Source organism: Lactuca serriola, chromosome 7 (genome assembly GCF_051521515.1).
Source record: "Lactuca serriola cultivar US96UC23 chromosome 7, Lser_US96UC23_V15, whole genome shotgun sequence".
Taxonomy (NCBI): Eukaryota; Viridiplantae; Streptophyta; class Magnoliopsida; order Asterales; family Asteraceae; genus Lactuca; species Lactuca serriola.
In genome coordinates this window covers 137,419,263-137,442,782 of record NC_136414.1, presented here as the reverse complement: position 1 = coordinate 137,442,782, position 23,520 = coordinate 137,419,263, and the positions used below count along the sequence as shown (strand labels likewise).

At 39.5% G+C, this 23,520-nt stretch overlaps 1 pseudogene; it reads right to left on the bottom strand.

The window, feature by feature from the left end:
* Nucleotides 1-23,520, bottom strand: part of LOC145064385 (putative receptor-like protein kinase At1g11050) — a 51,843-nt pseudogene that overhangs the window by 1,091 nt on the left and 27,232 nt on the right.

The following is a 23,520-nucleotide window of genomic DNA, read 5'->3' as shown; positions in this document are numbered from 1 at the left end:
AGAGATGCGAGGGTTCCCGGAAATTCACCCCATTTCTCTCCTTTCTCTCATGATCTTGCCTCGATTTCCGTGCCCGTTCAAACCCGAAGCTCTGGTCTTTTTGCTCAAGTCCCGAGGGTCGATTTTACTCCCTAGATTCCTGAGAATTCCGAGAAAAATCCGTTTCCCAAGACGAAACTCTGCCCGGTTTTCCATCTCGCTATCTTCAAACTTTCAAGTGAGTTCATACCCCTCAATTAACCTTTTTAAGATATTCTAAATGCTTTTATATGCTTTCAAGGGGGGGGGGGGGGGGGAATACAAGTAAAACACACGAGTATTATCGTGTGTTACATAAAGAATTATTTTATATGCTTTTATATATCCAAATCACATGTGATTTATAAACTTTATAGGAAACTTTCGTATATAAAATATGTTACAATAGAATTCTACCTTTTGAAATATAAATTGTTGTAATGCATGTATCAACTAAACATTTTCTTAGATTTTATGTATACTTGTCTATCTTAGGCTCTACAAAAATATATACTTTCATAACAAGTGATTCCTTTTCTAGGTATTTCTAAACAAAAGAGACACACTTTTAGAAAACTATAATAGGTATAGTTTTACGAGGATATTGCTAACTTTTACATACTAGAAACATGATTTTCAAGAAGTCACTTTCATATACAAGAACAAACGAACATTTTAACACGTAAATCTGTTTTTATACCACGGTTTTGTGACACATAAACTTCACGTACGTTCGAGTACACATTTCAAGTCCTGTATTATATATTAGAATCCCTTGGAGGGGGAGCATGGTGTTTGTGTATAGATCTATACGGGCTTGACAACCCGCGCCCTGACTGTTGGCTACAGTCCACCGTTTGGGGTGACAAACGTCATAACATTCCAACGCCTGAAGAACGTTGTGTATAGGCATTCCGAGTCAACAGTATGGTTATAAAACTCACATGGGGTATTAAAAATGCATTGATCTACAAGGTTTTCAAACACATTGATTATTTTACACTTACATACATTTTCAGAAACAAACATTGGTCTTGAGAGAAGGCTACTTTTATACTAGTAGAAAATATAGGATTTTCTAAACACAACACAACCAAGGACCAAAACATTTCATTTTATACAAACATTGTCATTTAAATACTTATGAAACTCACCAGCTTAAATGCTGATCTACTCTTTCAAAATTACTTGTATGTCCTAGGGAATCAGTAATTTCAGGTATCATTATGCTTTTGATGAAGGGATGCTGCGGCGCCAGTTTAATCTCATATTTTGACATCATATTGTAATTGGTTTTGAACATGTAACTCTTGACAAATGTAAAATTTAAATTATATATATGATGGTTGTATTGCTTTCTTTACTATGTATTCAATTGTTACGTTACCACATGAAGTCATCCGCCCCCGAACGTTTCCGCCGTTCAGGTTTAGGGGTGTGACAGATTGGTATCAGAGCAATGTTTATAGTGAACTAAGTATATCGAACCACATAAGATATACAAACTATAAATGCTTAAGGGACTAATACTCTCTGACAAAACAATTTTTCTTTTTAAGCTTAAGCAGCGTTGCGTTTAACTTAAATTGATAGTTCATTTAAGTACAAATTACATGCATACAACAAATTATTTTCATGATATCTAACTATACAACAAGTATTTAGACAAGTTGACACTATGATTAAGACTCGAGATATGTAATCAGATTTTGGACAAATATAGCGTGATCAACTATATTTGCCCGAGATTGGACCGACGTATATCGAGGAATGATCGTAGTAAGCAACAAGTCAAAACTTACCAAACCGTTACTAGAATCAAACACAAGAATTTAAATACTATAGGAGTATTTGCTACCTAAACTAGTTTAACTTACATGTTTTGCAAGTTTCAACGTTATTCAACTCCTATAACCCTATTTCTCGTACAGTCAAATGGCTGGATTTCACCACCCCGGCGACCCCTACTTTCCCAACCAAGGCAACGGAGGATGGGTCGAAGATGATCCCGAAGAGGACGAGGAACCCATAGAAGTGGATGATGACTCCGGTACCGACTCAGAACCGGAAATGATCGATCCACCACCCGTTCAACCTCCCGTCTTCGTAAGGAACTTTCAAGGACCGACTCCCGTCTGGGGAAGTCACCTCCATCATTGGAGCCAACAACAAAACTTACGCCCTCCCTACGGCATGTGCCGGGACTTCTATGATGTCTCCGGCGGAGGTTCGGCTGATCGGGCACTCCCGGTAATGGTGGGTAAACTAGCCAATCAGTCCTATCAGTCCGAAGTTCAAGCTAGCCGACTCCGGGATGTCAACGTGGAAGTGCAGGTTCACACTTCTGACATCCGTAGGCTGGACAAGATACAAGACAATGCTCAACTCCAAACCGAGGCATTCCAAGCGCATATGATTGCAGCCCTCGCTGAACTGAGAGAACAACAAACCGCTTTTGATAGGCGTCTAATGGAGTCGAAGCAATCAGATGCAGAGTCAAGCTCCAAGCGCAACCTACGTCGCAAGTAGTGCTTGTCAAAGACTCAAATTTTGTTATAGCTTAGGACCTCGGCTAAAAGTCTTTAAATTTCTCGAACTTTGTAATCGGAGACCCTTATAGGGGTCAAAATTTCATGATCGTTGTATCAACTTTTATATTAATATAAGTGACACTATTATTACTACGTTGAGTATTTCGTTCAAACCTTGAAAAGTCTTTGAGAAACCAAATACTTGTTTCATACTTTCAGTCTTACAAATAACTTTCATTCTTCTATTTTAAGACTCATACTAGCATCTGTTGTCGAACTATAGCAATTTAGTTCATGAGACACATTAATTCTCTATTCTATGGAGTTCTTATCTTTACCTTTTCAACCTATAGTTGAAGGATGCCTCCGCGTACGAATCCAAGGCGAAACAACGGTGGGGAAGCACCTGTACACCACCACCTCCACCACCTCAATTTGATGTTGTTATGTTCCAAGCAGCAGTCACCGCAGCGGTAATAGCTGCCATGTCACAGATCAATAACTCGAGTACTAATGGCTCGGGATCTGGCACACACCCATCCAACCATGGCGAGAGTCAAGGACCACCCCGAGAATGCACCTATAAGGACTTTACTAATGCCAAGCCCCGGATGTTTTATGGATCTGGTGGTGTGTTAGCCCTGAGACAGTGGATTGAAAGGACAGAGTCAGTCTTTGAAATCTGCTCCTGTCCCGAGCACAGCAAGGTCAAATTTGCAACTTTCACCCTTATTGATAGAGCTTTAACTTGGTGGAATGGCCACGTTAAAGTACTTACCCTGATAGTGGCAAACTCCATAAGCTGGGAGAGCCTAAAAGCCATGAGGATGAGAGAATACTGCCCACGGGGAGAGATTCAAAAGCTCGAACACGAACTATGGACTCTCGGAATGGTTGGTACCGACATCGCAACTTATACCAACCGATTCTGCGATCTGGCAATCCTTTGCCCAGATATGATTGCTCCTGAGAGCAAGAAAATAGAAAGGTACATCTGGGGACTGACGCCCCAAATACGATCAAGCGTGTTAGCTTCCAAACCTGACACCTTTGAAAGTGCTAAGGAACTGGCACAATCTCTGATTGACTACGGAGGTCATCAGAACTCAACCGTTTCTGCACCAGAACCACAGAAAGGAAACAACAACAACAACAACCACAACAACAACAGGAAGAGAGTATGGAATAAAGGGAAGGGTGGGTCTTCCCAAGAATCCGCGAAGAAACAACTGGTTTCAGTAAATGCTGCCACTGTACCTACTACAGTCCCTACAAATCCCTACCCCACAAAGCCTTATGTAGGTAACCTTCCAAAGTGCACCAAATGCACTTACCACCACCATGGACCTTGTCGGGAAATGCAGTGCGCCAACTGCAACAGAAAGGGACACACAACCCATTTCTGCAAGGACCCCGCAAAACCGATCACTCAAGTTCCCAGTGCGGGTGTAGGCTAGACTTGCTACGGTTGTGGCGAGGTGGGCCACTACAAGAGGAACTGCCCTAAGGCAGTAGGCACCGGCGGTGTGGGACGAGTTTTGGCGATAGGCCACGACGAAGCTGTAGTTGACCCAACTGTAGTTGCTGGTACGTTCCTTCTCGATAATTCATATGCATGCATATTATTCGATAGTGGAGCGGAGAGAAGCTTCGTGAGTCAAAACTTTATTCATTTACTTAAACCTAAACCTAGCAAGTTAGAAAAATCATTCACTGTAGAGATGGCCAATGGAAAAACCGAAAACACTAACTGCATATACATGGGATGTACGTTAACTTTAGATGGCCATTCTTTTCCAATCAATCTCATGCCGGTCCAAATTAAAAGTTTTGACGTCATAGTCGGCATGGATTGGTTGAGTCTTCTTCGCGCTGACATCATATGCTTTGAGAAAGTAGTCCATTTTAATCTCCCTAACAACGAAACATTAGTTATCTACGGCGACAAATCAAGTACAAACCTTCGCATCATTTCGTGCATCCAAGCTCGAAAGTGCTTGCGGAAGGATTGTCGAGCATTCCTAGCGCACATCGTTGATACAAGTCAAGAACTGAAGGACATCAAGAACATTTCAGTAGTACGCGACTTTCCCGATATCTTTCCATAAGAACTACCAGGATTACCACCACAACGCCAAGTCGAATTCAGAATCGACTTAGTTCCAGAGGCTACCCCAGTAGCGAAGTCACCTTATCGTCTCGCACCAGCAGAGATGCAGGAACTTTTGAGTCAACTTAATGAACTCCTTCAAAAAGGATTCATAAGACCAAGTTTCTCACCTTGGGGAGCACCGGTCCTGTTTGTAAAGAAGAAAGACGGATCGTTCCGTATGTGCATCGACTACAGAGAGCTGAACAAACTTACTGTCAAGAACCGTTATCCTCTACCCTGTATTGACGACCTATTCGATCAAATTCAAGGAGCAAACTACTTCTCAAAGATAGATCTACGATCCGGATATCACCAATTACGAGTTCTAGAGGGGGATATTCCAAGGACAGCTTTCTGAACTCGTTATGGACACTACGAATTTGTAGTGATGCCGTTCGGATTAACCAATGCACCAGCAGTACTTATGGACCTAATGAATAGGGTATGCCGTCCTTACTTGGATCAGTTCGTCATCGTCTTTATCGATGATATACTTGTCTACTCCCGAAGTGAGGAAGAGCATAGTCAGCACCTACGAAAAGTCCTAGAAACACTGCGAACGGAGAAACTCTATGCGAAGTTCTCTAAATGCGAATTTTGGATTCGAAGAGTCGAATTTTTAGGTCACGTTGTTAGCGAGAAAGGGATACACGTGGACCCCTCCAAAATTAAGGCCATTGAGAACTGGTCGGCACCAAAGACACCTACAGAAATTCGTCAATTTCTAGGTCTCGCTGGCTACTATCGCAGATTCATAAAGAACTTCTCTAGCATTGCAAAACCTCTTACTACATTAACCCAGAAAGGCGTGGCCTTTGGCTGGGAAGCGAAACAAGAGAAGCCATTCCAGACGCTAAAACAGGCCTTGTGCACCGCACCGATACTATCCCTCCCCGAAGGGATAGAAGACTTCGTAGTTTATTGTGATGCGTCAAATCAAGGACTTGGTTGTGTTCTTATGCAGAGAGGGAAGGTTATTGCTTATGCCTCCTGACAGCTTAAGACACACGAAGTGAACTATACGACACACGATCTTGAGTTAGGAGCAGTGGTATTTGCTCTGAAGATCTGGAGACACTACTTATACGGAACAAAGAGTACTATTTTCACTGATCACCAGAGCCTTCAACACATTTTCGATCAGAAGGAACTCAACATGTGACAACGACGATGGGTTGAGTTACTAAATGACTACAAATGCGAAATTCGTTATCATCCTGGCACGGCTAACGTGGTAGCTGACGCCCTCAGTCGAAAGGAATACACTGGTCGGAGGGTCAAATCTTTGACTATGACTATCCATTCCCACTTATCCACACAAATTAAGGAGGCACAAATGGAAGCTTTGCAACCTGAAAATGTGGTGGGTGAATCCCTGCGAGGAATGGAAAAGAATCTAGAAGTCAAGGGTGGTGGAGCCTACTATCTAATGGACCGAATCTGGACCCTGAAACATGGTGGTTTCAGAAACGTAGTCATGACCGAAGCACACAACTCAAGATATTCCGTTCACCCAGGTTCAGATAAAATGTATCTGGATCTTAAGAAACTGTACTGGTGGCCTAACATGAAAGCAGAAATTGCTACCTTCGTAAGTAAATGCCTTACTTGCGCTAAGGTTAAGGTCGAGGATCAGAAACCGTTAGGATTACTACAACTACCGGAGATACCAGAATGGAAATGGGAGCGGATTACTATGGACTTCATAACCAAGTTACCCAAGACGACGTGTGGACTCGATACCATATGGGTCATCGTCGACAGATTAACCAAATCCGCACATTTCCTACCCATCAAGGAGACTGACAAAATGGAAAAGCTTACAAGAACGTACTTAAGGGAAGTAGTGCGACTGCATGGTGTTCCGATATCCATTATCTCCGATAGAGATAGTAGATTCACTTCAAGCTTCTGGAAGTCACTACAAAGTTCCCTGGGGACTAGGCTAGACATGAGTACAGCCTACCACCCACAAAGAGACGGGCAAAGTGAGAGAACGATACAAACTTTAGAAGATATGCTAAGAGCCTGTGTGATTGATTTTGGAAAGGCATGGGATATCCATTACCCCTTGTCGAATTTTCATACAACAATAGTTATCATACAAGCATAAAGGCTGCTCCGTTCGAAGCCCTCTATGGTCGAAAGTGCAGATCCCCTCTGTGTTGGACTGAAGTTGGCGATACCCAGTTAGCTAAAGGAAGAGTTCCTGAAAGCACTCTCACCGGTCCGGAAATCATACGAGAAACGACAGAGAAGATCGTTCAGATTCATGAGCGATTGAAAGCCTCTAGAGACCGACAGAAAAGCTACGCTGACCAAAGGAGGAAACCTTTGGAATTCCAGGTAGGAGACCACGTTTTATTAAAGGTCTCACCGTGGAAGGGTTTAATACGCTTTGGAAAGCGTGGGAAACTAAATCCAACATACATAGGGCCTTTCGAGATTCTTGCCAGAATCGGCCCTGTGGCTTACAAGCTTAACCTACCGCGTGGACTTAGTAACATACATCCAACCTTCCACGTCTCGAACTTGAAAAAGTGTCTGTCCGATGAGACTCTTGTTATTCCACTCAACGAGATTGAAATCACCGAGAGCCTCAACTTTGTGGAAGAACCAGTAGAAATCATGGACCGAGAGGTCAAACAAACAAAACAAAGTCGCATACCCATCGTGAAGGTTCGCTGGAACGCCAAGCGGGGACCTGAATTCACATGGGAACGCGAAGATCAGATGAAACAAAAGTACCCTCATCTCTTTCATGTTCACTAGTATCTTTACTACTTTAAATTTCAGAACGAAATTCCCTCTAACGGGGGGATGATGTGACAACCCGATATTTCAACTCTTTGTAATGACCTAAAAAGTCAAGTATTATAACCACTTTTGAGTTAATAAAATTAACTTTGATAATAAAATGTCCTAAAAGTTCTATTTAAATTTCTTTATATGTTTAAATGTCATTAAACCATGATCGTACGTAAAAAGAACGCCCAAATCCAACTTCGTATATTGAAGTTATGATTTTTCCAAGTTCGGCTTAGCAACAGACAACTAAAAACTCGAATCGGAGATCGAGCGACTTTTGGCCGGAATGACCTAAATGAGAATCGAAGGTCTCGACAATGGCATTTCAGCGGTCAAAAGTCTGGCAAAAACTGACATCAGATAAAGAAGTTATGAATTTTTAAAGAAATTCCTTAATCACGTCATTTTATAATTAAATAATAAAAATAATTTCGGAATTTGCCAACGGAGTCTAAACGAAAGTTGTAGAGCGTAGTCTCACCTTCGCGTGGATATAAAGACCATCGAAAACGGAGTTCGTATGAAGAAGATATGATTTTTTGAAGTTTATTAAATAAATTATATATAAATTTAATTCAAAAATCCGGTAATATCCGAAGGAGGAGTCAGCGTCCTCATCCGAGTTACGCGCTGCATAACCCCGTACGCCCCGCGTACCCGAGGGCCTTGGTCTCGGTCCATCCACGTCGCCCCTATGCGAAGCTACCCGACCCATCCCATCCGACCCGATCCGTCCCATCCGAAGTCGAGGCAGTCGAGGACTCGGTCATGCATGACATACGAGTACGCGCTGCGTACGAGCGTACGCCCCGCGTACCGAGGCTTCTCAGACCCCCCTATAAATAGAGATGCGAGGGTTCCCGGAAATTCACCCCATTTCTCTCCTTTCTCTCACGATCTTGCCTCGATTTCCGTGCCCGTTCAAACCCGAAGCTCTGGTCTTTTTGCTCAAGTCCTGAGGGTCGATTTTACTCCCGAGATTCCCGAGAATCCCGAGAAATATCCGTTTCCCAAGACGAAACTCTGCCCGGTTTTCCATCTCGCTATCTTCAAACTTTCAAGTGAGTTCATACCCCTCAATTAACCTTTTTAAGATATTCTAAATGCTTTTATATGCTTTCAAGAGGGGGGGGGGGGGGGGGAATACAAGTAAAACACACGAGTATTATCGTGTGTTACATAAAGAATTATTTTATATGCTTTTATATATCCAAATCACATGTGATTTATAAACTTTATAGGAAACTTTCGTATATAAAATATGTTACAATAGAATTCTACCTTTAGAAATATAAATTGTTGTAATGCATGTATCAACTAAACATTTTCTTAGATTTTATGTATACTTGTCTATCTTAGGCTCTACAAAAACCTATACTTTCATAACAAGTGATTCCTTTTCTAGGTATTTCTAAACAAAAGAGACACACTTTTAGAAAACTATAATAGGTATAGTTTTACAAGGATATTGCTAACTTTTACATACTAGAAACATGATTTTCAAGAAGTCACTTTCATATACAAGAACAAACGAACATTTTAACACGTAAATATGTTTTTATACCACGGTTTTGTGAGACATAAACTTCACGTACGTTCGAGTACACATTTCAAGTCCTGTATTATATATTAGAATCCCTTGGAGGGGGAGCATGGTGTTTGTGTATAGATCTATACGGGCTTGACAACCCGCGCCCTGACTGTTAGCTACAGTTCACCGTTTGGGGTGACAAACGTCATAACATTCCAACGCCTGAAGAACGTTGTGTATAGGCATTCCGAGTCAACAGTATGGTTATAAAACTCACATGGGGTATTAAAAATGCATTGATTTACAAGGTTTTCAAACACATTGATTATTTTACACTTACATACATTTTCAGAAACAAACATTGGTCTTGAGAGAAGGATACTTTTATACTAGTAGAAAATATAGGATTTTCTAAACACAACACAACCAAGGACCAAAACGTTTCATTTTATACAAACATTGTCATTTAAATACTTATGAAACTCACCAGATTAAATGCTGATCCACTCTTTCAAAATTACTTGTATGTCCCAGGGAATCAGTAATTTCAGGTATCATTATGCTTTTGATGAAGGGATGCTGCGGCGCCAGTTTAATCTCATATTTTGACATCATATTGTAATTGGTTTTGAACATGTAACTCTTGACAAATGTAAACTTTAAATTATATATATATATATATATATATATATATATATATATATATATATATATATGATGGTTGTATTGCTTTCTTTACTATGTATTCAATTGTTACGCTACCACATGAAATCATCCGCCCCCGAACGTTTCCGCCGTTCAGGTTTGGGGGTGTGACATGAGCCTCTTAAGATACATTTCCATTCTTTGAGATCAATGGTGGTATTCACTTACAACAACTATTGGAGTTTTGTTCAAGCCTCCAACACTGTTGGAAATGTTCAATAAATAAGCTTGTGCTATATTTCCTTGCTTTTTTTGTTTATTTTTTTTTAAGAATGAGCTTTAGTGGTATAGAAGGCTTTCTAAAATCAGAGTTTTGTTTAAAAAGAAACCACTTTGGTTCTGATACCAACTGTTGAGAGAAAATCTTGAACAAACGTAAGTACAAGATAAAAGTTGCAGAATAAAAGTTAATCTCAATGGATCTTGTTAGCTCAACAGTAATTAAAGTTAGAAGAGTTAGATTACAGAAATATAAAGGAAATAAATAGCAACAAGTTATATCAAGTAGACACTAAGTTGATTCATAACAAGGTTTGCATGCAAACACAAGTTAGTAAGTGTGATCAACTAAAGTGAAGAGGAACACGATTTATCAGTTAAGATCATGAAGATAGAGATGAACAATCTTGTATTTCAATAAGAGTTTTGGAAGTTGTGTTAAGTGGTAAAAAATACATGAAGAAGGATGCTCTATTTATAGAGTCCATAAACTTACATTTGGAGAGTAAAATAATATTAACCTACTGACTACGGTGACCATGAATACATGTAATCATATAGTTCTACAAGTCTAATACGTATTAGTAATCATCAGGTAATCATACAGATCTACTTCATACTCATCATAACATCTATCAATATACAAGTATATCAAATCCAGTGGGCCGACCTTTGGTGCCTTCGACCTATAAGTACAGTGAGAAAAACTGTAGAGTCAAAATATCTTGTAATATGTCGAAGTCTGTGTAATAGATAGTTTCGTGTGTTTCCTTATGTATTTGCTAAGGCATCTTTTTGACGAAGCTTAATGTCTAGCCTTAGTATTTTTTGTACTTTCAGCCTCCTATAAATAGGAGTTGAACATAGAGTTGATAGTAAAGTTTTCCAATCATTTACTATCAGTTTTGTACTCTTGTTCTCTAAAAGTAATATGAGCTAAACCAGACCTTATTTACTTCTTGTGTTCATATTACATCGTTTTACTATGATTTGATTCTCACACTCGATTAAACATTTCTACAAAAACTCACCTCTCAGTCTGAAAAGATCATTGAATAGAACACACCTCTGAATATCATCATAACCGGCCACCTATTCATAGGAGCATGACTAATTTTAACTTATAATCAAAATACTCAAAATACCCTTAGGTCAAACTCAGTCAAAATGTAGTCAAATTCAAAAGTCAACTGAGACAACTCAGCTTAGTACGTTGGGCGTACTCAGCCTGTATGCGGGGCAGACTCAGGCACTGACCAAAAGTGGGGGTTGACTGCGTACGCACAACGGTCCATTTGGTACGCCCAACTTACATGTCTATCTCATTTTCCATCTCATTAAAAGCTTAATGCGTAATCCCTTACGTCTAAATTATAGATCTAGGTCCCAAATGTTGTACTTGACCATAAAGTTTCCAACTTTATTGTCTTGCATGACCATTAAGTGCTAAATACCAAAAACCCTAACCTCTTAACCCATTAAGACATCCAAACTCATGCATGGAAGGGAAATAATGACCAAGACCATATTTTTATGCTTCTAAACACTTCAAAACGTCTGAAAGGACATTTTAAATGGATTGAGTAGTTTATACTCAATATACCAAACTAGTGGGACCAAAAGAAGCCAAACTTCATGGCCAAACTAGATCTAAGCATAACTTCATCAAGTTCAGAGCTTTTTACCTTCAAAGAGTGTCCAAAGATGATGTGATTCTGGATCCAAGATGCTCCACATTTCTAGGATGATCTCCTCTTCTTCCTTCCTCCTTTAAGTTCACCAAAACACAACACCAAGCTCAAAATGGCCTCAAAAGGGATTAGGGTTTGCGAGTGGGTCGAAATGGGGTTGGAGGCTGATGAAAGGAAGGAAACTTCGGACATAAGGATGTTTAAATAAGGTTCAAACCCTAAAGATTATGGTTTGGGATCCTACCACATACGCCATGCGTATGCTATGTATGCCCAACATATGCGCCCCTCGCCCAAATTTACAAATATGCCTCTATGGGCTATTTTGAAACTATCTTTACACATAAGGGAAAAAATGAAATAGATTTTCATAATTGGGGGTTAAAAATTGAAATAACACAATATCAAGATGTTACAATACTCCCCCACTTGAATCAAAATTCGTCCTCGAAGTCCACTGTTATGAACAACTCAAGGTAATGCTCCCGCATCTCTGCCTCGGGTTCCCAAGTCCACTCGGAACCTTTCTGATGCTGGAACTGGACCTTAACCAAAGGTACCATCTTGTTGCGCAAGGCCTTCGTCTTCCAATCCAAAATCATGACTGGTATCTTAATATATTTCAGGCGATCATCAACCTAAACATCATACAAAGGAACAACCGCTGAATTAGCAACCACACACTTCTGAAGCTGCGAAACAAGGAAGGTTTTGTGGATCTGACTAAACTCCTCAGCTAAATGGACCAATATACCTGGGTCCCAACTTGTCTCTCTTCCTGAAGCGTATTACAGCCTTCTAGGATGATACTTTTAGTAACACCATGTCGCTAACCTAAAACTCTAACACATATCAGTGCTTCTTGGCAGAACTCTTTTACCGACTTTGGGCTGTCTGCAATATATGTCTAATTTGCTGAATAAGGTCTGTCATTTGAAGGACTACCTCAGTACTTCCCATGACTCTATGACCAATCTCTCCCCAACAAATTGGAGTACAACACTTCCTCCCACAGCGGAGCTCGAATAGCGGCACACCGATACTGGAGTGATAGATGTTGTTGTACGAAAGCTAAGCTAGCGGAAAGTAGGAGTTCGAACTCCCACCGAAATCCATGACACACACTCTCAAAATGTCCTCACGTGTTTGAATGGTCCGCTCACTCTAACCGTCAGTCTGTTGATGATAAGCAGTGCTAAGATGCAACCTCGTACCCAGTTCCTCATGGAACTTCTTCCAGAAAATGAGATATGGACAAAACATATCGATCAAACACAATGGAGACTGGAATACCATACCGAGCACCAATCTCACATACATATATATATCAGCCAGTTTCTCGGCCGAAGAGCTCTCTCGAATGGCTAGAAAGTGGGCGCTCTTGGTCAGACGGTGGACTATAACCCATATCGAGTCGAATCCCTTAGCTGTCTGAAGTAATTTAGTGATGAAATCCATAGTCATAAGTTCCCATTTCCACATGGGAACCTCCAATGGCTGCAACTTGCCATGCGGCCTCTAGTGCTCAACCTTGACCATCCGACAGGTGAAGCACCACTCAACATACTAGGCTCTCTCTCTCTCTCTCTCTCTCTCTCTCTCTCTCTTCATGCACAACCACAAGTAACTAAGCCTTAAATCCTGATACATCTTGGTGGCTCCAGGGTGTATCGAAAATATGGACATGTGTGCCTCTTCCAACACAACCTGACTGATCCCACCAAATTTTGGTACCCATACCTGACCATACCGGGTCAAAAACCCACGGTTTTCGGTAGAAAACATATCAATCTTGCCTCTGAGTCGCTCCTGCTTCCAGTTATCTTTCTTGACTCCCTCGGCCTGAGCCTCCCTAAGCATTCCTAATAATATCAAATCAATCGAAATCCTCATACAAAGGCCCCCAAGAGAAGGACTAGCTGTCTTGTGGCTCAAAGCATCAGCAACCACATTTTCTTTCCCTAGGTGGTACAAAATATCCTAGTCATAATCCTTGACCATGTCAAGCCACCTACGCTGCCTCATGTTCAAATTCAACCGATCCTTGAGATATCTCAAACTCTCGCAATCCGTGTAGATGATACAACTGACCCCATATAGATAATGCTGCCAAATTTTGAGATCAAACAACATGAGTTAGATAACAAACCTCGTGCAACTTCTGTTGCCGAGAAGCATAAGTAATAATCTTCCCTCGCTACATAAGAACTTCCCCCAGTTCGGTGATGGATGCATCAAAAAATACCACAAAATCCTAAATACCCTCAGGGAGGGTCAACAATGGGCCTCATACAACTTCTGTCTCAGTGTCTCAAATGCAGCCTACTACTCAGGCACCGGGTGGAAATCTACACCCTTGTTTGTCAAACGAGTGAGGGGTACCACAATGTTTTAGAATTCCTGAATAAATCTCCGATAATACCCTGCTAATCCCAAGAAACTCCTGATCTCCGAGGGAGACTTTAGAACCTCCCACTGCATCACGACCTCAATCTTGGCCGAATCGACTAAAATCCTGTTCTGGTTGACAAGATGACCCAAGAAATGGACCTTTCATAACCAAAACTCACACTTTGAGAAATTGGCATACAACCGTTCTCGCCTCAAGAATCCTAGAAGCTCTCGAAGGTGCTCCTCATGTTGCTCCCTGGTCTTGGAATATACCAAGATATCATCAATGAAGACAATGACTGGTTGATCGGGCATCAGCCTGCATACTTGATTCATCAAATCAATAAATGCCGCAGGTGCATTGGTGAGCCCAAATTGCATCACCATAAACTCGTAATGTCCATAACGAGTCTGAAACGTGGTCTTCTCCACGTCCTCCTCTCTAACCCTCACCTGATGATACCCCAACCTCAAATCGATATTGGAGAACCAAGATCCACCCTGCAACTGATTGAAGAGGTCATCAATCCTTGGAAGTAGATAATGTTCTTCACCGTTAACTTCTTCAACTACCGGTAATCAAGCCACATCCGATATGATCCATCCTTCTACTTGACAAAAAAAATTGGTGCTCCCCATTGTGAGCATGTGACATCCGTAAATTCACGGTCATGTTAAAAATTTTATTTATGCTTATTTGAAAATCAGAGTATTCATTTTAAAGGATAACATTGCGGAATTTGTTCCAAGAAAACATGAATACAGAAACATAAGCATAAAATGACCTTACATTCATTTATACTAGTGATTTACATCCCTTTAATCTCTTAGTGTAATGTAACTTCGTATCGACACTTCTGATACAAATAAACTGAGTGGGTTAGGTTGGGAAACTTGGTGAGTACATAGGATTTTCAACCCATAATAATAAGGTTATCATGTTTCTTCACCAAACTACTAACCCAATTACCCATCCCCATTATCTTCTTTATTCTTAAGGATCTACCCTAAGAGTCATCTATTCTTCATTTATTCATTCCTATGGATTGTCTTAAGGAATAGGCCCGAAGTCCATCGCTGACAATGGCACATCTACCAATGTTATGTATTAGGTAGAACTGCCAATATTATCATTTAGGTGCAGCTACATGTATTATGATGTTCTGTATCAGGTGTAGCTGCCAATATTATCCTTTAGGCGACGTTGCTAAGATGTTTAGAGTACATCGTAGTTCAAAAACACCTACAAGTTGTGGCGTAGCTGCCAATGTTCATCTATAGGGCACTAACTCCATAGTTTCCAGTGCTCATCTATATCATCTTTCATCCCTCATTATTCATCTACCCATTTTTACCCAATTTTTTTATTGGTATAAATACGTATATAGTTTAAATCTACTAAAACGTGTATATTTAGTTCATCTAGCATAGATATCAAGAACACAGATAATATGCACACATAGCACGTAATTTATATTAAATACTTCATATCTACATGTAAGATGAAAGTAACTATGCACTCACTTGTTAAAGTGATGACTAGAAATTTGGATAGCGCTTTGCTTCTAACAATCATCTTTTCCTTCGACGAAGCCTATTATTATTAACACTAGATTTTTGTCTAATATTTATAACGACGATTTACGAGAAACATTGTTTTTATAAGTGTTAACCAATAATTTTCAACCACTATGTATAGAAAGGGGCCAAACATGAAACACCGGAGGGCATGACAATTTTGGCATTATAGCACTTTTGAAATCCAACAAACCTATACGACCCTTCAAATCAGATTCCCCGTACCGCGAGTAGTTAAAAGATATTATAATAACACTTTTTATATTATATTTTATAATGTATATTGTTTATAAGTTCAAAATAACAATAATAAACTTAAACATAAGCTATACTAAGAGTAGGGTAAGCATATCTCACTTACTGGGGGTTTAGCTAGGAACCGGGCTCTGCGGGGGCAGCACTTCCAAGCCGAAAGGCTCTTGTACTCGGAGCCTTCTAGCACTCCGGAACATGCCTCTTAGCACTTGGGAAGTACTAGAGGTTGGGGGAGGTTTAGAGAGAAGTTAGAGAGAGAGAGAGAGAGAGAGAGGGAGAGAAGGGTTAAGGTATGAGATTTAATGGCAGCCCTCGCACCCTTTTTATAGCCACCCTGGTCCTCGGTACATTGGACGTTCCTCGGAGGTATGCTGTGCGAATGAGGGTACACTGCACATACAAGGGGGGCACATGTCATCATCCGAATGCAAGGTCGTGGTGTGCAAGCAAGGGTCCAGATCATGCCACGTCACCCACTTCGCATCAACCCGTTTCTGACTTCCAAATTCCGTAAGTTTCATATACGAGCTACATTTTAGACGTTCTTTATATCCACGCATAGGTAGCAACGTCATCTACAACTTTCTCTTAGACTCTGTCGGCTAATTTTGACTTTATTTTTAAAGTTATATTTTAACAGGCCCGAATAGGTAAATTCTGTTAAAAATTCATAACTTTGTCATCCGACGTCCATTTTCATCTTTTTTTTTTTTTATCATTGCACTACTAGAAAAATACCCTTTAATGACGCGCAAACCATGACACGCGCTGTTTTAGGATACGCTAAAGTGTGTGCCCTAAAAATAATGTCAGATCTCCCAAAATGTGAAGGATTTTGGACGCGCATTTTTGTGTTCCCCAAAAGTGGTGTTACAAAAAAAACACGGACGACACCTTTCATAAAAAGAGCGTCGTGAAATCATGTTGTTTTATATTTTTTTTAATGAAACGTGCACATCTTCATCTTTAGCAGCGAGAAAAGGAATTCCCCAAAAATTAGAAAAGTTGAAAACGTCGCACGTCTTCATCTTTAGCAGCAGGAAAAGGAATTCCCCAAAAATTAGAAAAGTTGAAAACCTGCCATGGAGATTTAGGTCTGGTTTCGTCTCCATCTCTCATTTACTTCCATCTCCACTTTCTGTTCCATCTACAATCTATCTTCCATCACACACCTCGCCGTCGATGAAGGTTTCTCGTTCAATCCATCCCTCACTAGTGTCTTCACGTGTACATAGGCCCATCACTCGCGTAAAATTATAAAAATATGCGAACGGAAGAGAGAGAATGGACAGAGGTAGTGGTGTGGTGCACAAAGGTCTCCGAACGGAGGAGGTGAGCCATGAGCTGCATTCCATCCCTTCATTCTCTCTACAAACTCTAAGCCATCGCCACCACCGTTGAACCCTAAAATTGCAATCCGCCTTCCTCTACCTCTGTACTCTCTCCACCCACCGGATCGATGTTAATTCTCTCCCACGTTCTATTTACAAACCCCTCCTACCCACCAATAATCACACTCACCCTGAATAACTTGCATTCCTTCTCTATTAAAACAACATATCACACTCCATATTGTACAACGACACCTTTCACATACCCTCCATCTTCTTATCTACATCGTTGGTCCTCAAGCGACGAGTCCTCTCTGCTCGCTGCCCTGTGAAACCACCAGCGGACGGATCTTCGTCAAAATCTAACAATTCATCTCCTCTATTAAGTTTTTTTCTACATCTTCTTCCTCGGTGCCATAGCCACAATCACCTACATCACCTACCATGGCTTTTATGGAAGACCAGTCAAGTTTTTCCCCGCCATGAAATCTCTAATCTTCTCCTTCTTCCCACTTGTGTCGACCACAATCGTTGCTCAGCACATCCTATCCCTCATCTCGCTTCTATTCTCCTATTATTTTTGGTAATCATCAAGATTGGGGAAAACCTAGGGTTTGCAATTACTTTATCACCTCATCCATTTTGTTTCCACTCAATTGGGGATGAAAAAGAAATTACATGGTTCTCATCCTGCAAATAAACTATTATGTTGACTTGGGGTTTGGAAATTTACATGTTTCTCATCCCTCAACACTGGGATTGGTGATATTGATACATCAACTATTGTTAAGGATGATGCAAATAATTGCATTCGTGAAGCATCAGGTTTGTAGTATTATATTGATCTAGATGACTAATCACTAATTCCTTGTTGAATATTTCTTTCTGAATTTTTTATTTATCTGAATTTGTAATCTGAAACAGAAAGAAAGAAAGAAAAAATGGGATGAAAAGAATCAAGAAACAATAGCCGACGTTGTGAAACAACATGAACAGTTTGACAAGGTTGTCCAAGTTTGTTCTCATATTTAACAATCTTTCCTTTTCCAAAATCTAACAAGTTTCCCCTATCTTTAGAAGCAAACAAAAGTTGATGAGTTGATTTAAAAAAGGACTCGTTAAGACCTACAAGATAGAGTTGATTATTTAAAGAAGCAATCAGATGTGAGTGATATATCTCGTTGATTATTTACTACTTACCTGCTTTGCTTTGCTTTTATAAGTTAAATAATTGCTCATGAATTTTTAGCTATGTTTGATTACTTATACTCCTTTATGTCATCAGCCTTTTAACTAAAATCGTCAAATATCTTTTTACTTGTTAGTCTAAACTTGTATGTGCGATCGTGTGCTACTTTTACAAACTTGTATATTCAGTAGTGTTGAAACCTGCAAATTGATATAATGTTTCTCATCTTTCCTATATATTTTTGTATTTCTTAATTTGCTTATGAGTCATGATGTTATCTTTAATGGCAGAAAATACATGAACAACAAAAAGCATATGAGGTTTCTGTTGTTAACTACAGGTCTAGCATAAGCAGCTGTGGTATTGGAGTGAGATTGGCCAATGTATAACTGCTTATCCATATAATCAGCTATTTGGAGCATTAGTCTAAAAGAATTATGAAAGGCAAGATGCAACTTTACTTAGTTGGCATTTGATGTACATAGTAGATTAGATGCAAGTTTATGTATTGTAAGAAATAAAATTGTATGACATTAAATTTATGAAATGGATTCTATTTTTTGTATATGATATTTTATTTTCTATTATGAAACATTAAATACAAATTTAATTTGAAAATAAGTAAATCTATAAATAATATTTTTTTTAAACATTTAAAATTATGATACGCAAAAATGTGTGGCATCTTCATTTATGACATGGCCTTTCTTGACAGGGGCTTTCTTGATACACATTGTGTGTCATTAACACGCGCGTCGTAAGGTTATGACATGCGAATGCGTGTCGTCTTCCTTTATGACAGGGCCTTCCTTGATACGCATTGCGTGTCGTAAACGCGCGTCGTAAATGAGTGTCGTAAATGCGCGTCGTCTCTCTTTATGACAGGGCTTTCCTTGACGCGCATTTGCGCGTCGTCTGAGCCTTTTATGACGCGCAATGAGTGTCGTAAAAGGCTGTTTTTCTAGTAGTGTTGAGCTCCTAATAACGAGATCTTTGATTCTCGTTTAGGCTGTGTCAGCTAAAAATTGGTCGGTCTAAAATTCAAATTCCGGGTTGTGCACTGTTATGCTAAATCTTAAAAAAATAATAACTTCCTCGTACGAAGTCAGATTTGGACATTCTTTTTATGCACTTTCTCGGTTTAACGTATACTTCGACTTTCATTTAGATCACTAAGGCTAAAATGTACTTTATCGCAAACTCACTTTTTACGATTCCTGGTGTCGTGCCGATTTTGCCGTAAAACTTTGACGGGTCATAACTTCTTCGTTATAAGTCGGGTTTCGACGTTTTTTATATGTACGAAACCCTTGTGACGTATACTATAACTTGGTTAAGATTTATTAATCTAAATAATCTTCTATCAAAAGTCATTTTTGATGCTTATTGTCTTTAAATTGACTAACTCTAATCTGTGGGTGTTACAATTATCTCCCCTTTAGGATGATTACGTCGCGAAATCATCAACAAAACAAAGCTTATATAATGGCTGCATACATTATCTATTCATCCAAGGTAATAATCGTAACTTCTATGTTCCTTCGAATGAGTATCTAACTCTTGGACTTCTTGACTGCAGGCGGTGCTCGATCTTTCACCCGCTCTCTATCTTGTGTTGTACATTCAATTGTAACATTCGAGTTACAAAATCAATCCTTATTGGAGAATCCTTCTTCCCCTTAAGATAAGTTCTTTCATTCCATTACCATAGTAGACCGATGGGTCATGTTCTAATGAACTCTCATCGTGTGTTGCAACGCTTAGACTCAAGTCTTTTAGAGTCAATTTCCATAGTGAAATATACCTTCCTTCATCTTCTAATGTGATATAATGACATTCTATCATGTAGTACTTTTATCTATAAGCTTCTTTACTTTAACAGTGATCACGATACTTCTATTGATCGCTTCGATTTCACCTCAATCTTCTGGCTTAAGTCGGATGTTACATCGATCTTGGCTCTCTTAACTACGTAATATACTCATCTTAGTCGAACTCGATTTGATATGACCACTAGGGTCGGAATAACAATCATCTACCTAGTCATTACCAAAATGATGGTAACAACATACATGAATAAAATGAAATCACTTACTAGCTTCTTGGTAGCCTTGTGACTTTCCCTGATACAAGTGCAAGTCTTGTGCTTCCAGTAGTATAGGCCTCTACTACCATTCACACCTACTCATATTCGTCCCAAGTATTCTCTCGTAATTTTTCCAAGTTACCATACAAGAATTTCACTTAGTCATTTAACACATCGAATAACATAACGAAGGTTTATATTACTTCTTGAAACAATTACATAGATATTCAGGTTCACCCTACACTATTCCTCTTATATTAGGCTACACCACATGATACTATCTATATGGCTGCTTCATATCCTGATCTTTGGATATATAGATCCTCACTCCTGATCCCTTGCATCCTCTCTTGCTTCATTAAGGATCATCTGGAATGCCCTTGCCTTTGGCTTCGACGGTACTTTTGGGTTTGTTGCTCCTTCCCTCATTGGGCAGTCTTGCTTGAAGTGCCCTTCTTCATTACATCTGTAACACACCCTTTTGTTGAATGTACACTCATTGGCTTAATGCCCAAACGTTCCACACTTGAAACATATCATCTTCTTGCCACTTTTTCTAAAGTGTTTCTTCTTGCTCTTATCGCACCATCTTGCTTCACCTCCTCCTCCTCCTCCTCCTCCAGACTTCAAGAATTTTCTCTTCTTGTTGGACCTTGAAGATCCATCAAACTTCCTTTTCTTGCCAACATCAACTCTCTCCAGACCTTTTCTCTTATCTAGGTCTCAACATTCTTGGGTGCCCAGACGGCGACTTTCAAAGTGGTTGCTTGCTTGACCATCAGATCAAAGTTCATGACAATCTATGAGCAAACTTGTTGACCTTGGAGAGTTCAGTTGGAACTAGATAAGGAACAAGATTCATCTTATCTGTAAAACTTACAGCATACTCGGTGACACTCATTCTTCCCTTCTTTAGGTTCTGAAATTCGTTGTTGATCTCCAAAAGATCCTGCTTAGAGCAGTACTGCATTTTCAGTTGCACCAAAAAGTATTACCAATACATCTTGCTAGCTTCTCCCTTGGGCATAGTATCAGCTAGTAGCTTCCGCTAGCTTAATACCCCACTCATTAGCAGTGTAACCGCAAGAGTGGTCTTCTGTTTGTTGTTGCAGTCACAACTTTCAAACATCATGTCCATCTCGGAGATCCAATCCATAACTTCTACCAGTTTTGGGTTTCCAAAAAGGCTCGGTGGCTTCGATGCCATGAAATCCTTGTACTTATATCCACGTCCATCGTTTCCACCACTGGGTTCATTTCTTCTAACCATTCATGCCTCAGCTTGACTGATAGTCTGACTACCTGACCGTTCAATGTTCAGTTTATGTTATACAATGGGTACAATAGGTTCATCCATATTAAGCAACATTTTCCTCTTCTGGTCCCTTTGTTGGGTCACCATAGCGTGAATCATTACTTGGACTCCTACCATCGTGATTGGCTCGGGCGCAGCTGCTACCTCTGGTGCATGCTCAATCACATGCCGCTAATTAGCAATAGCATTTTCATTTATGTTTCCAAATCCGCTTCAAGTTCCCACTATGTCGATCTATACACCAAATCAGACATTCGGTGTGTAGTGACGAGAATTTGGATATGAAAGCTTTATTTACGATACATGTATAAATCTCCTTATATTTTCGAAAAGTTATATGCCAGTTCTAATACCGTAATTAAACGTTTAGAAATCTGAACACATAAAGTTTCCATATCCAGTCGGAAACAGACCATAGATCCGATCAAATGATAGCATCGTAAAGCATCTCAAATCATTTAGCACATAAAAGCAATTGAGGCATCTTCCTTAAATAAGCTAGTAGTGCTTGTGTCTATTCAGGTGTAGTACCTAAAATATATTAGACACACTCTTCACGATCATCGCTTAGCATTCTAAGTTTAAGTCTAGAAATAAATCCTTATTCCTAGTTCGCTCAAACAAATGCTCTTATACCAACTGTGACATCCCCAAATTCATGGTCATTTTAAAAAATTTATTTTTGCTTATTTGAACATCAGATTATTCATTTTAAAGGATAATATTGCGGAATTTGTTCCCAGAAAACATGATAAATATATTATCAAAGCATTTCCGAAGAAATGTAATTTGTTTATATTAAAACTTTGGGATGTCATCGTCAATACAGAAACATAAGCATAAACAGACCTTACATTCATTTACACTACTGATTTACATCCCTTTAATCTCTCAGTGTAATGTAGTTTCGTATCCACACCTATGACACAAATAAACTGAGTGGGCCAGGTTGGGAAACCTGGTGAGTACATAGGGTTTTCAACTCATAATAATAAGGTTATTATGTTTCATCATCAAATAATTAACCCACTTAACCATCCCCATTATCTTCTTTATTCTTAAGGATCTACCCTAAGAATAATCTGTTTTTCATTTATTCATTCCTAAGGATTTTCCTAATGAATAGGCATGAAGTCCGTCGCTGCCAATGGCACGACTGTCAGTGTTATCTATTAGGTAGTTGTCAATATTATCATTTTGGCGCAGCTACATGGATTATGATGCTCTCTATTAGGTGTAGCTGCCGATATTATCCTTTAGGCAACGCTGCTAGGATGTTTAGAGTACATCGTATTTCAAAAACACCTACAAGTTGTGGCACAACTGCCAATGTTCATCTATAGGGCACTAACTCCATAGCTGCCAATGCTTATCTGTATCATCTTTCATCCCTCATCATTCATCTACCCATCTTTACCTAATATTTTTATAGGTATAAATACATATATAGTTTAAATCAACTAAAACATGTACATTTAGTTCATCTAGAATAGCCATCAAGAACATAGATAATATGCACACATAGCACGTAGTTTGTACTAAATATTTCATATCTATGTGTAAGATGAAAGTAACTATGCACTCACTTGTTAAAGTGATGACTCGAAATTCGGATAACGCTTCGCTTCTAACAACCGTCTTTTCCTTCGACGAAACCTAGTATTATTACCACTATATTTTAGTCTAATATTTATAGCGACCATTTACGAGCGACATTATC